This window comes from Pongo pygmaeus, chromosome 5 (assembly GCF_028885625.2).
Source record: "Pongo pygmaeus isolate AG05252 chromosome 5, NHGRI_mPonPyg2-v2.0_pri, whole genome shotgun sequence".
NCBI lineage: Eukaryota > Metazoa > Chordata > Mammalia > Primates > Hominidae > Pongo > Pongo pygmaeus.
Window position 1 is genome coordinate 95,169,070 of NC_072378.2, and position 17,008 is coordinate 95,186,077.

Below are 17,008 nucleotides of genomic sequence, written 5' to 3' on the forward strand. Positions count from 1 at the left end.
AACAATCATGAGTAATATACACAGTAACTATGTTCCTAGTGTAAACACTTTTAAAAAATCACTTAAACTGCCTTCATTAATAAAGAAATGATTAATTTTGAAAAATATATATACACAAGGTAACTTAAAATGAAAATGCAAAAAAGAAACCCAAATGTAGTTTTATGAAAAAGGTGTAAAGCCTCATTTTAAGTTGATTCAATGTAAAATTATTTTTTCTATAAAGTACAGCTAAAATAAGTACACAGATTTTAATAAAATAATTAGGAAAGCACAAAAATGTTTCTAAAAAGGAGTGAGGATAAACAAAAATGAAATTTTGAACTACCAGATTGTTTCAATAGATAATAAATCCTAGTCCACCAGCAAAAGAGAAAAACAAACAAACAAAACCATAAGAAGGCAACATTAGAGAAAATATGATAATTAAGTGACAAAGGCTAAGCCAAAGATAACATTACAAAAGTGAATATAAATGCTTTAAAATGTCTCTATTAAAAAAAAGAAATACTAAGCGTTTGAATTTTAAAAGAGCACAATACAATGAAGTCTCTTTAGAAAGACATATCTAAAAATAAAATAATATTAAAAATAGACAAAAGCTGATTAGTTAAATGTAAACTAAAAGGAAAGCTGAGCGGCAAGGGGTGCGTGAGCCAGCAAGATCAGGGTGCGGTCAGTGGGCACAGCCAGGCGCACCAGCTGGGCTGGAGGAGAAACTACAGGCAGCGGCACAGGCGCTGGCTGTGTGAGAGGCTGCGGCTGAACCGGCCATACCAAAAGCAGCTTCGGCTGCTGGCACAGGGAAACATGGCGGTGCCTGAAAGCTTGGAGACGCTAGTAACTGCAGAGCCCCCAAGAGGGTGTTACAGCTTGTCACAGCCTAGGCTTAGGGAGCCCCGAGTTCTGGCCCCCCAGTAGGGCCGCAGCTCTTCTCTCCTTGTGGCCCAGTGTGGCGAGAGGCGGGTGGGGAGGTGGGACATGGTGCAGGCCGTTTGTGTTACAGCTCCTTCAATTCCGCCACCCCTGGGCTGGCCCAGCCCTGCCACTGCTTCCTGTCGTGTGGGGCGGCTGCCCAGCCTAGGCAAAGAGCAGGAGGCCTACAGTGTTACAGCATCTCTGGCTAGGGGAATCCCAAGGTCTGGACCCCCCAGGAGGGTCACCACTCTTTACTCCCGCAGTCCAGGAGTGTGTCACCATCTGCAGCTTGGTGAGCTGGCCAGGAACGTGTTACAGCTCCTTTTGCTCTGGCCGTTTGGTGGGTCCTGAGTTCTTTTCCTGCATCCTGGAAGAATCAAGTTACGTGTACAATTGGACGTGAGCAAGGCAGAGAGGCGCTTTACTGAGTAACAGAACAGCTCTCACGAGACCCTAACAGATCCTTACCACAGGCAGGTCATCCCGAAGAGTGAGTGTGTGCGAATCCAGGGATTTTTATGGACTCAGAATAGAGGAAGTGCATGCTGATTGGTCCATGGGCGGTCATGGGCGGGCCTGGAAAAAGCACCATCCGATTGGCCGAAAGGCATCAATGACGTTCTCACTCTGGGTCCTGGACTCCACATGGAACTGGCAGCCCGGCCTGCAGGCTTCAGGCCATCCCTGGCTTGAAGGTGGGGTTTCACTGGGGACCCGCCCCTTCCCGCCCAGGAACCTGTCTGCCTCCTGTTACCATCAACATGCGGTTTATGCCGCTCAGGCTGTCTGTGCTGTGGGGCACCTGTAGGTCTGTGCTGAGCTGCCTTCAGCTCCCCTGCCCTTCAGTTCCCCCACCTCCTTCCCACGCTTGTTGGCACCCAAAATCTGGAGGAAGCGAAGGCAGCAGGAGGCCGGCGTGTCAGTGCCGCCCTGAGCATGCGCACACCTGGCTAGGTTGCTACAGTGCCTGGGCTCTGACACAATTTTGCTCTGCACCAGGTCGGGTGCCAGGGAGCAGGGAGAGGTCGGGGAGCGGAAGCAGGCACTTCTGAGCCTGTGGAAGAAGGGGGCTTCCTGGGGCCCCGAGAATGCAGGGATGCCCAGATTCAGAGCTGCAGCTGCGCCCAGGAGCGCGGGCTGCTGCCCCACCAACTCGGTAGGGCTTGGAGCTTCTGCTGGAATCACCTATTCCCAGTCCCCACTGGCTCTGTGAAGTGCACAGCACTGGCTGTGCCTCCCCCACTGCAGCTGGCGTCCTCACAGTGGCCGCCACTGCCATCAAGGAGCCCAGGGAAATAAAGCACTTAGGGCACATAGCACCTGCTCCTAGAATTAAATGTTCTACAAGCCCAGCTGCTGCAACTGCCCGAAACCAGTTTTATCTAATACCTACTGAAACAATCTGCTGTGACTCTTTTTATTTTTATTTTTATTTTTTTGGGGGGGTGGGGGAGGTTGGGAGGGTTGGGGGTGGAGATCAAGTTTCGCTCTTGTTGCCCAGGCTGGAGTTCAATTGCGTGATCTCGGCTCACGGCAACCTCTGCCTTCCAGGTTCAAGAGATTCTCCTGCCTCAGCCTTCCAAGTAGCTGGAATTACAGGCGCCCACCACCACGCCTGGTTGGTTTTTGTATTTTTAGCAGAGATAAGGGTTCACCATTTTGGCCAGGCTGGTCTCGAACTCCTGACCTCAGGTGATCCACCCACCTCCACCTCCCAAAGTTCTGCGATTAAAGGCATGAGCCGCCGCGCCCGGCCTGCTGTGACTCTTAAGACTAATTTTACCCACTGTTATCACTCATCAATAGAAGCTTGCCAGCTCGTCAAAACTTAACTGGTGCCAATTAACTTTCTTTCAAGACAATAAGCAACACTTCTTTTTTCTATAATCCCTCTAACCTCTTTGTTCTTCAGACATGCCTAAGACTACTCAATCTATCTGTATTCCCCAAATTACAATTCTTGCTTCCCAGACAAAACATTTTAAATTTAAAAATTTGTCTCTATATTTTATTTGACTTAAACATACTTGGTGTCAGAAGTATAGTTTCAAAGCTGAATCACCTCAGGGAGAATCGCTGTGAAGAACTATGAAATGAGGTACCTGTACTTGGCCCCTTGATGCCGTCCTGTTTTCCTGGGTTGCCTTTTTCTCCCTGGTGAATCTCTCTTGGACCAAACTCCCCCAACTTTTTGTTGTTGTTTTTTTTTGGTTTTTTTTTTGAGTTCTGTTTTATTTGGGATTTGGTTGGGGAGGTGGCTTACCTTTCATGTTTGAGAGAGGTATTTTCCTCTTTGGTTGAGAGATCTCCTGTTGGAGAGGACTCTTTTCCTCATGGCATACCTCAGCTGCAGGTCTGTATGAAGGGATCTTTCCCTTTGGGTCGTGGCGTCAGTGAAGGGATTTTTTTTCCTTTAGTTGGAGAAGGTGGCTTATCATCCTTCTTAGTAATGTACTTTGTTTTCCATTCGTGTTTGTGTTTATTTGATTTTTGCAAATTCAGCACTTGCATTTAATTGGCTTTTGTTTATTTGACATTAAACCAAATCACCTAGATAAATTTAGTTAGAATTGGGCTCCCAAAGTGCAAAGACATAACAAAATATTTTCTGGGACTCCAGTTGGTAACATGTTCATTCAAACAGTCTGTCGTTCTTAAAACTATACTAAAAGGCCATGGCTAAAAACTCATACACTCCAAATAAGACTGACATCTCAATTGATATACCGATACTTACAAAAAAAGGAAAAACAAACAAGATTCAGGACTCGAAGTTTGCCTTGCTACTAAATACTATCTCAAAGCTGGGTGAAATAGTATGTGCTTCCTATCTGGAATTTCCCCCTCCTCTTTCTACAGTTCCTCCTCTTTATCCTTCTTAAGCTAAACTCTCTGTTTCCAAAATTCTTAAGCTATTTTGGCATACTGACTATTTAAGTAAAAACAATTGAAAACCAGCAGATATAAAAAAAATTGACTTTTTTTTATATCTAGAAGCAAAAGAAAATATTTCCATGCAAAAGATACTCTCCCTATACTAAAAGAAATGGCAACATTCTTATCTTCAAGGACAAAAACTTGAGACCAAGAAAATACCATACAGACCTTGTTAGAATACCTCTTATCTTTTTGTCATGTAGTCACATTTTCACAGTTAATTATTCTTTGTCCAATCCATTGTATTGGTAACCAATTCAAACTGCTATACCCTAAATTTGGTTCACAGCCTTTATATGATTATCTGTTTTTAAAAATCTTCAAATTTAGTCTTATTTCATTTTGTCAGAAAAATAATTTGGATCGAACTGTCTTTTATAAACCAATGAGTTTTTATGTTTTACTATCTCATGACTACAATTCTAAAGTAAAAGCTGTAAGATCTTTATTTATAGGTATGTATATGTGTTTATTATACTTATCCACATGTACATGTATTATGTTGTATGTTGTGACTACATAATAAATCTGGCATAGTCAGCCAGAAATCTTTTAAGGAATACATTTAAATAAATGAGTACTCATGTCAAATGTATAGTAATTAATTCAAATGTATTTTTTTAGTTTACTTAAGTACGTCTTTGATAAATTAACTGGTTTAAAAATTGTTGATAAAATTAGAAATGTTTTCACATTTCACAAAGTTAGAAATGTTTTCAATAATGGTTGTACATTTTTGCCTGGCTTAATTCACTGATTAAACAGTTTTGTATTTGCCTCTGCTAGATGTTTTAAGGTCATGAAGCTGTATACCCAGACTAAAAGAAAATGATCTTTGTTTATGCAATTCTTTGATAAAAACAATTAATTTAATATTGTTGATTTAATAAAAATAGTTGTGTCTTCTGAGTTACTAATAATATACCTATCCATTTAACTTTAAAATTCTTACTTAGGAAAACACTTAATATTCCTCTTTGGTTGAGAGATCTCCTGTTGGGGAGTACTCTTTCCTCATGGCATACCCCAGCTGCAGGTCTGCATGAAGGGATTTTTCCCTTTGGGTTGGGGCATCAGTGAAGCGATTTTTTTTCCTTTGTTGGAGAAGGTGACTTACCATTCTTCTTAGTATGTACTTTGTTTTCCATCCATGTTTGTGTTTATATGATTTTTGCATATTCAGCACTTGCATTAATTGGCTTCTGTTTATAGGTTATAAAATTTATTTATGGAAGGGCAACTTAAAATAATGATTATTTCTGTGTAAATACTCAACTTTCCTAAGTAATCTAGGTGTAATTGTTAAAAAGCTAAATAAAATGGGTAATTGTAAATGGAATAAATGTTTATAAATGAAGCTTTTATGTAATTTAAAATCTTAAAATTATGTTAAAGTAACAAATAGATACTAATTAAATTTCTTAGTCATGTCCAAACAAGATAAAAATATATTTAGCTCTACTAATCGAAATATACATTTAAGAAAAAATAATTTTGTATGACAACCTTATATAGTAAATTTTTGTCCTAACATAAAATTAATAATAAATTTTTTTTAAATGAATGACTTAGAGGTTAAGAAAATATAAACAGTCTAAACAAGTCAAAGAGGATTTGTAAAGGATGGGCCTTATAAAGGAAGTTTTATGTGTGCCTCGATAAGCTGAGACTAAAAAGAAATTGTTTATGTGTTTTTCTAAAAATTAAACATTGGTGGCAAGGAAGCACTATTATAGTACCAGGGCCTATTCCTATATACTGCAAACAAAGTTTTCTTGAAGTATTGGCCTGCTCTTAATAAATGTGCCAACAGGTTTTGATTTTTTATTTTAAAATCTCTTTCTTTAATGCCATCTTCTAAACTGCAGACAGTTTCTATTTCTGCCACATTTCTTGCTGAGATGTATTTAATTTTTCTAGTTTCAAATTTAAAATGCTGCCCTTTTCTTTTACAATGATAATTTCATTTCTTGAGATAAAGTTTTCCTTTTGCAACTTCTCAGATTTATAGCTCAGAAGTTCAAATTTTGTTGTATCTCAGTGCACGCGATTTGCAGGTTTTACATAATCATGGCCATACACAACAGAATGGCATTCTATTCTTTCTTCTCTTAAAAAGCTATCTTTTTCCTTTGGCTGGGGTGATAACTCTCTCAACTTTTTTTTTTTTTTTTTTTTTGGTCAACTCTTGTAACTTATTTCTCCACTTCTAACTCTTGTGTTAGCGGCCTGATGCTAGAATGTTTATGTTAAAGACCTAGAAAAGCAATGCTTTCCTCCAATATAATTAGATTCTATACACTTGGCTTGTCTTTGTGTTTCTAAATTGTTCCATGTAACCAGAAAACTTCCCATGCTGTTATTAAGAGCTTAAGATACTAGTTTTCTTGTTTACATTCCTCTATAATATAGTGTACTCTCATAACCTTAGACACATTCTTTCTGTGTCTAGTATAATTCAAGTATCTTTTTCATCAAGTTTGATTTCCAGGTTACCTAAATGAGCTTCCTGTAAGGGGAAACAATGACTGCATAGGTTTTTCTTTCCTTTCTAGTAACTAACCTAAACAAAGATAATAAATTTTATCAAGATAATTGCTACATTGTCTTTCTTGGGTTTTGGGTTACTTAGGAAAACTTCTTAGCTTTTGAAGGATTAAGGTTTGTAATCCATGTAAATTTCTACATTGCTTTTGAAGTCTTCTGATTATTACTCTAGTTAAATGAATATTATATAATATTACAATAAGAGGTGAAGCCAGCTGGGCTTCTGGGTAGGGTGGGGATTTGGAGAACTTTTCTGTCTAGCTAAAGGATTGTAAACACACCAATCGATGCTCCGTGTCTAGCTAAAGGTTTGTAAACACACCAGTCAGCACTCTGTCAAAACGAACCAATCAGCACTCCATAAAACGGACCAATCAGCACTCTGTAAAATAGGCCAATCAGCTCTCTGTAAATTGGACTAATCAGCAGGATGTGGGTGGGGCCAAATAAGGGAATAAAAGCTGGCCACTCAAGCCGGCAAAGAAAAGCCGCTCAGGTCCTGTTCCTCAGGCTGGAGGTTTTGTTCTTTTGCTCTTCCTGATAAATCTTGCTGCTGCTTAATCTTTGGGTCCGCACCATCTTTAAGAGCTGTAATCCTCCCCGTGAAAGTCTGCAGTTTCGCTCCTGAAGTCAGCGAGACCATGAACCCACCGGAAGGAAGAATCTCCAGACACGTGCAAACACTGGAAGGAAAAAACTCTGGACACACCATCTTTAAGAACTGTAACACTCACCGTGAGTGTCCGTGGCATCATTCTTGAAGTCAGACCAAGAACTCACCAGAAGGAAGAAACTCTGGGCACGTCGGAACATTGGAAGGAACAAGCTCTGTACACACCATCTTTAAGAACTGTAGCACTCACCATGAGGGTCCGTGGCTTAATTCTTGAAGTCAGACCAAGAACCCACCAATTCCAGACACAGCAGTGACCTATGACTCTGTTTTGATCAAGCATTTTGAGCCTTTTGACATCTTTGGCTAATTGTCCCAAAATCAAATTCTGAAATTCATGTAGTTTTATTCAATTTGAAAACTATTATAACATCTGTTTAAGTTTTACTATGGCCTAAAAATACTGATTTTTAGTTGTGCTACATTAAAATTTTCTTCTTTTTTTATTTTATCATTATTATACTTTAAGTTTTAGGGTACATGTGCACAACATGCAGGTTAGTTACATATGTATACACGTGCCATGCTGGTGTGCTGCACCCATTAACTCGTCATTTAGCATTAGGTATATCTCCTAAAGCTATCCCTCCCCCCTCCTCCTACCCCACAACAGTCCCCAGAGTGTGATGTGCCCCTTCCTATGTCCATGTGTTCTCATTGTTCAATTCCCACCTATGAGTGAGAATATGCGGTGTTCGGTTTTTTGTTCTTGCAATAGTTTACTGAGAATGATGGTTTCCAGCTTCATGCATGTCCCTACAAAGGACATGAACTCATCATTTTTTATGGCTGCATAGTATTCCATGGTGTATATGTGCCACATTTTCTTAATCCAGCCTATCATTGTTGGACGTTTGGGCTGATTCCAAGTCTTTGCTATTGTGAATAATGCCACAATAAACATACGTGTGCATGTGTCTTTATAACAGCATGATTTATAGTCCTTTGGGTATATACCCAGTAATGGGATGGCTGGGTCAAATGGAATTTCTAGTTCTAGATCCCTGAGGAATCGCCACACTGACTTCCACAATGGTTGAACTAGTTTACAGTCCCACCAACTTTGTAAAAGTGTTCTTATTTCTCCACATCCTCTCCAGCACCTGTTGTTTCCTGACTTTTTAATGATTGCCATTCTAACTGGTGTGAGATGGTATCTCACTGTGGTTTTGATTTGCGTTTCTCTGATGGCCAGTGATGGTGAGCATTTTTTCATGTGTTTTTTGGCTGCATAAATGTCTTCTTTTGAGTAGTGTCTGTTCATGTCCTTTGCCCACTTTTTGGTGGGATTGTTTGTTTTTTTCTTGTAAATTTGTTGGAGTTCATTGTAGATTCTGGATATCAGCCCTTTGTCAGATGAGTAGGTTGTGAAAATTTTCTCCCATTTTGTCGGTTGCCTGTTCACTCTTATGGTAGTTTCTTTTGCTGTGCAGAAGCTCTTTAGTTTAATGAGATCCCATTTGTCAATTTTGGCTTTTGTTGCCATTGCTTTTGGTGTTTTAGACATGAAGTCCATTCAGGACATAGGCATGGGCAAGGACTTCATGTCTAAAATTTTCTATACATCTTTTGATCCTTCCTAATAAATTTTAGTTATTTTTAAAGGTCATAAAATGTTTAATTGAGAACTCTATTTGAACTTGATATTAATACTCTTGTTTGATTGCAAAGAGCAAAACTAAATGAGAACTATTTTAACTAAAATGAGGGTTTATAGAAAGAATAGTTTTCAAGTTCAATAAAAGTATATATGGAAATATAAATGTCAGAGTCAATAAAAGACATGAGTTATGTAGTTTTCTTCAAACATTTCATAAAATAATTTCAAATGAAATAAAGTACCCCATTCCTCCTCTCATGTTAACAAACATTTAAAATATGATGATACAAATGTAAATGAAACTGCAAAGGAGGAAACTGAAATATATTATAACCAGAAGAAATCCTTTGGAAGAAACTGAGCAACTCCTACACAAAATGTCTAAGAGTGTATATGATATTGATCTGTTACTTCAGGCATAAGAAATCTATCTTTATAATATAACCCAAAGCATGAAAGTACTGCATACAAAAAAATTCATTCTTCCCAAACAATGTATAGGTAATAAAACAGGAGAATAATTAAACAGTGTTTTTTCCAAACTGTGTTCCATTGTATGCTAACATAGATTGTACGAATAAAGTGCTCTATGCCCAAGAATATTTAAAAGATTTTTTAACACAGAAGTCTTCACTCTAAACCTTCTTGGGACATTTTATACTCATATAAATTAGGAGTTCCCAAGAGGGATGTTTACTAAAAAATTTTACCCATAGGCCATTAAAAGATGGTATATGTGAAGAACAACTAATTCTGTGGAAATTGCTTGTAATTCATTTTATGTTGGAAAAAGAAATGATGAGGGCTTGTAAGGCAAGACTGAAGTTATGTGAAAGAATAGGAATGTTGTTTTAGTGGCAAGGTAATTTGAATTTCACAAAAAGATTCAATGAATTGTAATATTTCTTTAGATTCAAGAGGTATAGAATTCAACACAATTTCCGTCCCTCCCAGAGAGAAAACATAAGATATTTCACATTTAAATAGATGCAGAGGACTATGTGTTCTGGAAGTGAATGTGAGTACATTGGTTCTCAAATTTCTCATATATCCAGACTCACTATTTGTCATTGTTGTACTGTAGTTACGACACAGGGTTATTTTTCTTTTCTTTTTTTTTTCCATTGTAAACCCACTTTGTCTCAGATTGGGGAGAAGGTAAGTAACAGGAGTAAAGGGTTTATCAAACTGTAAACCTTCTTTCTTCATCCACACTTTAGGACAACTGCAGGAGAAAGGCCCAGGTATCATTAAAACACAAAGAAATTTCTTTTTGATGAAAATGTTGTGAAATTGTCTGTGGTGATGGCTGTATATATCCATGAGTATGCTAAAATCCTTTGGATCATACACTTTGAATTGTATAATATGTGAGTTATATCTCAAGCTTTTAAAAATATGTAGCATGATAAGAGAACTAAACCTGAGGAATCAGTCATGGAACTGTAAACAGAGAAATCCAAGCCTTGGGAAAAAAGTCACTGCTGCACTAAAAGTACTCATTTTACTCACTAGCTTGTTTACTGAAAAGCTAACTTTATTTTTTTTTTAAATTTTATTAATAATTTATTGTCAGTAAGAAAGACTGGCTAATGGTAGTTTTCATTAAAAACCTTTACAAGACCATTGCATCACAAATATACAGACACTATAAAAACTGTGTCATGGTGGTTTTGGTTCTAAACAGGTATGCAGAAGGTCCCCGTTACACTTTCCAATAATGAAAAATGTTTGTAATTCTAAATACAGCAACCCATGTAAGACACGTTCATGTATCTGATCTCTCCTTCACCCTATGTATAGCTAGAAATGAATGACTACACTGAAATGTACTAACAAAATGTCATACTTCAGTGGAAAAAGACAGAGTGAAGCCCTGGTTACAGTAAAAAAAAAAATCAGGGTGCTAGATAATGGCACTAACACCACCAAAATTCAGTTGAAAGAAATGCACAAAATATCTTGGAAATCTAGTTAAAACTATGAAAAATCAAATCTGTACATAAAATTTACAAAAAAAAGAGGAAAATTAAAATAATCAAATCTATATAAATACATGAATCATGCTGACAACACAGGACTGATTTTTCGTTTGATTATTTTAACACAGACAGATGTAAATCCCAAAAGACGTTGGGAAATGGCACAGCCGATGAAAACCTCACGATGACAGTAGTTGGGACACTGGAAATGTCTAGCACGTCCAGAAAAGCTAACTTTAAAATCACCCACTGACAAGACGTCTGCTCTAAATCAAAACGAGTTTTTTTCTCATTTGTTGGTCTTTTATTTGAAGCCAAAGAACATTACTGTGGATACACATGGGCTATATTTACATAAAACTTTTGTGTTTAAATTCTACTAAAGTAACTTTATCATATTAAAATATGATATACTTTTAAAATACTTTTAATGGAGACTTTTTTAACTGTTATAATTGCTCTATACCACATGCTTCTCAGAAAATTTTTCTCTGGTATATCTAAAAGGCTCCAAACTGTTTCATGTTCTGAGGTATTTTATTTCATATATAACCTTTCTAAAAAATTCACAGTATACTTGGAATATCCTACTTCATCTAGGATGGATTCCTATTATGTTGTTATTCTTCCTCTGTTTCATTAAATATATCCTGAATCTTTTATCTGCAAATTTATAATCTTATCAGTCAGCAATTATATTCTTCTATTAGAAGGAATGCAACTTATCTGTAGGAAAATTGCATTCTGAAATGAAGAAAATATATTTCATGATTTAAAAATATGAATCATAGTCCACATGAGACTCCAGGTTTTCAAATTCACTTGGAAAGAGCTGGCAGAAAATATGCTGAACTGAGATAAGTATTTTAGTGTGGAAATGATTTCATTTATTTAAATCTGTCATTAAATATACTGTTTCGTGAAATAACCACATAAAACCCCAGATTTCATAGTAATTAAGTCAGTCTATCTTTGACTCTTTGTCAAAGATAAATCAGTCTTTAATTATTAATAACTTGGCTCCCAAATTTAGCTGTACTTTACAATTTTTGGGTATCAAATCAATCACAGGACAAAACCAATGTAAAAGCATACATTTTTAAAAGATTTTATGATATAATTCTTTTTGGTTAAAGAGACACATTCTGAATCTTTGTTAAGAAAATTGAGTAATTACTTAACTTAGAATTTAAAAATTACACAGATGTGTGTTCTGCCCATAGCAAAATGATTTTACAATCAGAAGAATATCCAGTGTCCTTAGAATGGTAGTTCTCATTAAAGAAAGATTGGGGCCTCCAAAATGCTAAAAAAAGTCACTATAGGTTTATTTCATAGTTCTCTAGATGATTGTTTAGGTAAATCAATCTTGATCACCGTAAGACTTTATTTGAATGCTCTAAATCCAGACCATCCAGGATTCACCCTTTCTGTGTCTGCATTCTTAGGTGATCTTCAGCCCTACTCAGTTTCCTGCACACCTAGAAGAAATTCATTCTTTCAGCAACAGCATATTAAGACCACCTAAAAGATACAAAACACAGTAGCAGTTAACATGGCAGACAGTATAAAACAGATCTTATATTGTAAGGTGTGGGAGCATGGTAGACAGACAACTAACAGACTAACACATATGCAACAGTGTGTCAGGTAGTGCTGTGAAGAAATCTTGAGAAAGTAAGGATAACAGAGAGTTTGTGTTCATGTGAGGAGGATTACTTCAGAGAGGTTATCTGGGAGGGCATGTCTGAATGAAGTGAAAGTGTAAGTTAGCAAAGAACTGGGGAATACCATTCCAGGCGAGACAAGAAACAGCAAAAGCCTTGAGATGGCATTTTTCAATAACAAGAACTGCTGTCCAGCCACAGAATTGTGATCTAAGAAGAGAAAGCTTAGGGAACATGGTGTATTATGGGCTAATTGTGACCCCTCAAAATTCATATGTTGAAATCCTAACTCCTAGTCTCTCAGAATGTGACTGTTTTTGGCAATAAGATGTTTAAAAGTAATTAAGTTAAAATGAGGTCATTAGAGTGGGCCACAATACAATACGACTGGTGTCCTTATAGGAGGAGATTTGTACACAAAAAGGCACAGGAAAAAGACAGTAATTCACAAGCCAAGAAGAGGCTTCAGAAAAAAATAACCCTGCTGACCTTTTGATCTCATACTTCTAGTCTATAGACCTGTGGTAAGCTTATGTTGTTTAAGCTACTCTGTCTGCAGTAATTGTTTATGGTAGCCCTAGCAAACTAATGCAAGGTTGAGGAGGTAGTCAAGAGTTAGATCAAGTGGGGCCTTGGGTTAGTATTTGGCTTTAATTTTGAGATAGATGGGAAATTATTGGATAGTATTCAGGAGGAAATGAGATTATTGTATTTCTTTTCAAAGACATCCCAGCAGGTGGGTAGGACATTTCATGGAAGAGAGTATACTCTAATAACAGCCTTCAGACCACAATTAATGTGAGTATGGCCTCCATCTCAAAGGCACATGATCAATCTCTGGAGTTATCTTTGACACTTGTGAGAGCCCAAAATAGTAGTAACCTTGGAAATGACTGAGAGAGGAATGAAGGAGTCAGAAGTATTTTTATATGCCAAAAGGCAAAAAATTTAAAAAAAATCCCAATTTTGAAATTATAAACATAGCTTTTCACATTGTGATTTTAGGATAATTAACAGAATCTGGGTAGTTTTATTAAAAGAGAGGCTTGAAAATATTGATATTAAAGAATTTTACTGAAAGTAATATTTTATTTGGAGTTCAATGTGAATTTAATTTATATTTTATAATGTAAATTAATTATTTTGCTATTAAAATACTATAATAATTATCTTAGTCTGCAAAAAGAATTCAACATTGATTAAAATCAAGTGTATTCTCACAAATAAAGTTTTTCAAAATGTGATAATAAGTCTTCAAAAAATCTTTTCTTTCTTTATTACATTTTTATTTGAACCTAAAAAGTCTCTTCACTAAAATACAAAAATTGGGGTCTATGTTAGAATATTTTAGTTTTAGTTTATATTGCATTCAGCACATTAGAACTCTAATGACTTCAAATAATTTTCATCAGTATAAAGGAATGGTCATAGATACACAATGGATGGATTTACATATGGATTTCAGTCTTGTGTCAATTCATTCAAATCAGCAACGCATAAAAATAGCCAAAAAGAAAATGCTGCTGTGACTAAATGTAAGGTTCTTAAAATGGTAGTAGAAAAAATATGTACAATAATACTTCAACAGTATTTTATTTAAACCTATCAAATACCTTTTTCATGAAAATAGAAATAAATACAACTTGTTTACAAGCATGTTTACTAGGCACAAAGAAATGCAAAATACAATTCAGTGTTATTTAATATGAGTTTTCATCAACAGGCACATTTCTCGAATAACTTCCTGGAAATGGCATTACTGTGTTAAAGCAAAAAAGTTGCAGTGGACAAGATCAGCAGACCGAAGTTGATTTTATTCCGATATTATTGACAGCAATAAGGGAGAGAGCACAGAGCAATTCTGGATATGAAGATCCAGGTCTATACCAAGATAAAGGGCTGGAGGGTTTTTAAGCACTGGAGTGACCTAGCAAAAAAGTTCTGGAAGACATTAATAGGGTAGTTGATCAATGAAATGTGTTGAGTACATTGAGTTATTCTTGAGTTCACAAATGGTTTTCTCTGGGCTTAGGCCATCTGTGTTTGCTAATTGGTGTCCACTTCTTCCCTCCCACAGATACTGAGAGATAGAAGCACTCTCTTCTTTAATGATTACATTTCAAAGGGCTAGTTACCAGGTCCCCTGGAAAAGCACTCCTAGGTTGTAAAATTGCAAGAGGCTGAGAGAGATTTACATACATTTAAAATTGGCAGAGAAAAAATATATACTTGCAAATCTTCTTGTCAATGCTCTAACAAAAGAGAAGATGGAGGCCTATAGTCAGTAAGAAACCTGTCTAAAGTTTAGTCAAGCTGAGAGGAACGTTAAGCCAGTTTAGGTCAACTGTAAGATGGGTCACATGAAGCATTTTAGTTAAATTTATTTTTTAAAAAATTTTAGGATTAATGATTGTAGTTTCGGGTTTTAGTATGTCATTTTCTTAAAAGTAGGTATATCACATAATTTTACACACTCCTCAATTTTTATATACAGCAACATGCAGAAGGAAATATTTTTAGTTAGGGAGAGTATGGGCTTCAGAAATCACCCTGACCCAAATCTGCCACATAATAAGTGTGTGACCTTCAGTAGATGGTAACCTTCTTCTGTCTTGTAAAATGAAAACAGTGATAGCCATCATACACAATCTTTGGCTAAATCTAACAACATATTATTGTAAAACATCTAATATACTGACTAGCACAAATAAGACAGCTGTCAAATACCATTTCCCTCCTCCTAATGCCCATAAGATTGTTGGAATAAAGCTTAGAGTTTAATAAAATAAAAATCTTCTGATAGGAGGAAAATATCTGTATTCTCTACCATCTTTTTTCCCTTCAAACACATATAATATAACTCATATGACTGAATGTTTAGAACAAGGTTCTTGAAGTTGCCAGTTTGGGAATTCCATGCCTTAGTGCACCAGTGGCTTCTGTGACCTTAGTAGAACCTCTGGGCCAGTGCTCTTTCATTTCTGAAATAGACACAATACTGGAAAACATCTTTATCTCACAAGGGTGCTTTTTGCATTACTGAAAAAAAATCTTTTTAGGTTACACGAGATGAAAGTACTGTTGTTATTAAATATGTGATGAATTGTTAGTAATTCATATTCTGTGATGTTGTAAGAATCAGTAGCTTCAGGAGGCAAACACTCTCGAGTCTTGGGCAGAAGACACCATATAATGGCAATTGAATTAGCTGCTAAATTGGAAAAAAATCATTGGGAAAACCCAGTATCCCTTTGGAAACAGAAGAAGCTATTATATCTCAGTAGAATACTTATAACACTGGAAGAGAAGTTTAATATGATCTCATTTCTTGCCCATATCTGTAAGAGTCAAGTGCTTCACTGGGACATAGCCAAGACACTTTCTTTTATAGAGCAATGCACTGTCAAAGTATTTTTAAAAATATTTAATCTAATATTTGCAGGACCTTTCTTCACGTTAAGAAATTGATACATACTAATTAATTTTGTCACATACATATGAATATATTGCTAACCTGTGTGATCAGCAAATGTTTTAAAATTTGCAAATGATAAAATAAATACTGAATAAAACCTCCCCAAAGTTTATAAGGTTTTTTTGTAAGTTGTAAAATTTCAGCCTGAGAAGAGATGAACTTTTTATTTAAGATAAAACAAATTTTGATAGGAAAATTCATATTTTAAATAAGACTAATACTTACTGGTGAGGAAACAAAGTTTATAATCTTTGTAGGAAGTTATAGTTAAAATACTGAATGCACTAATTATAAACATTCCTTTAAAGTTCTTCATGAAAACCCTGAAACTTGAAATCATAGCCATAAATCACCTCTTTCTAAACTCTCCTAGTGGATCCTGACTAGCAGCACTGAACAGCAGAAATTCCTTTTTTCATTGGTCAGAGTTTTGTTAAATCACCAGGTTCTCTCTGAAATACTAGAAATATGAAGACAGGTTAGGTATGATTTTACTTCTTGGTAAGGGGCCTACAGTCTAGATAAGAATAAAAGCCAAAAGAAATAGTTCAAATAAAATAATATAGCTGCTATGATAGAAGTCCGTATACAACATAATGCAAACATAAAGAAGTCACTCTACCTGGCAGAGATAAAGGGAAGTAAACATTAATAAAGGAGGTGATATTAGATGTAAACTTTGCTAACGAGGTAGATGTTCTTAAGGTGGACAGGAACAGGAAATGGTAGGTCAGGCAGAGGAGTTGGAACGACCAAAATCATAGATGAATACAATTCTCCAGTAGATCTGAGAATTGTAATGGGGAAACAGTTTTTGCTTGGGATCAAGACTCAAAGTGAGGGGAGGTAGCTTTTTAACTTGAGCAGATGCAAGCAGATGGTGGAAGAACAGATACACCATGATGCCAGAGTTTCAGAACTGTGCACCGAGGCAACTCAGGATGTCAGAGAAGACACTCAGTAGCACCATAGGATACATTCAATTTCAGGAGGAAACACAGAAATATCTGTGAAACACCATAAACACTACCCCTGTTAAGTTGCTGGAATCTAACTACTCAATACATAAAACTGCTCAATATTTATTTTGGCTGAGAAGTGCTTTGAAGAATGGACTCCAAGAAGCAAGAAAGTTTGGAAATCATGGCCTGAATGGGTTTTTAAAAACAGGGAAATTCAGAAGAATTTTAAGTAGGGGAATAAAATGGG

At 36.4% G+C, this 17,008-nt stretch overlaps 1 long non-coding RNA gene across 2 annotated transcripts in view; it reads right to left on the reverse strand.

The window, feature by feature from the left end:
• LOC134739741 (uncharacterized) overlaps positions 1 to 1,430 on the reverse strand; it is an 86,054-nt gene extending 84,624 nt beyond the window's left edge. For both annotated transcript variants that reach the window (XR_010126749.1, XR_010126750.1), the window contains exon 1: positions 1,387 to 1,430. This is a non-coding gene — a long non-coding RNA (uncharacterized LOC134739741). The remainder of the gene's footprint in view (positions 1 to 1,386) is intronic.
• Positions 1,431 to 17,008: the final 15,578 nt, after the last annotated feature.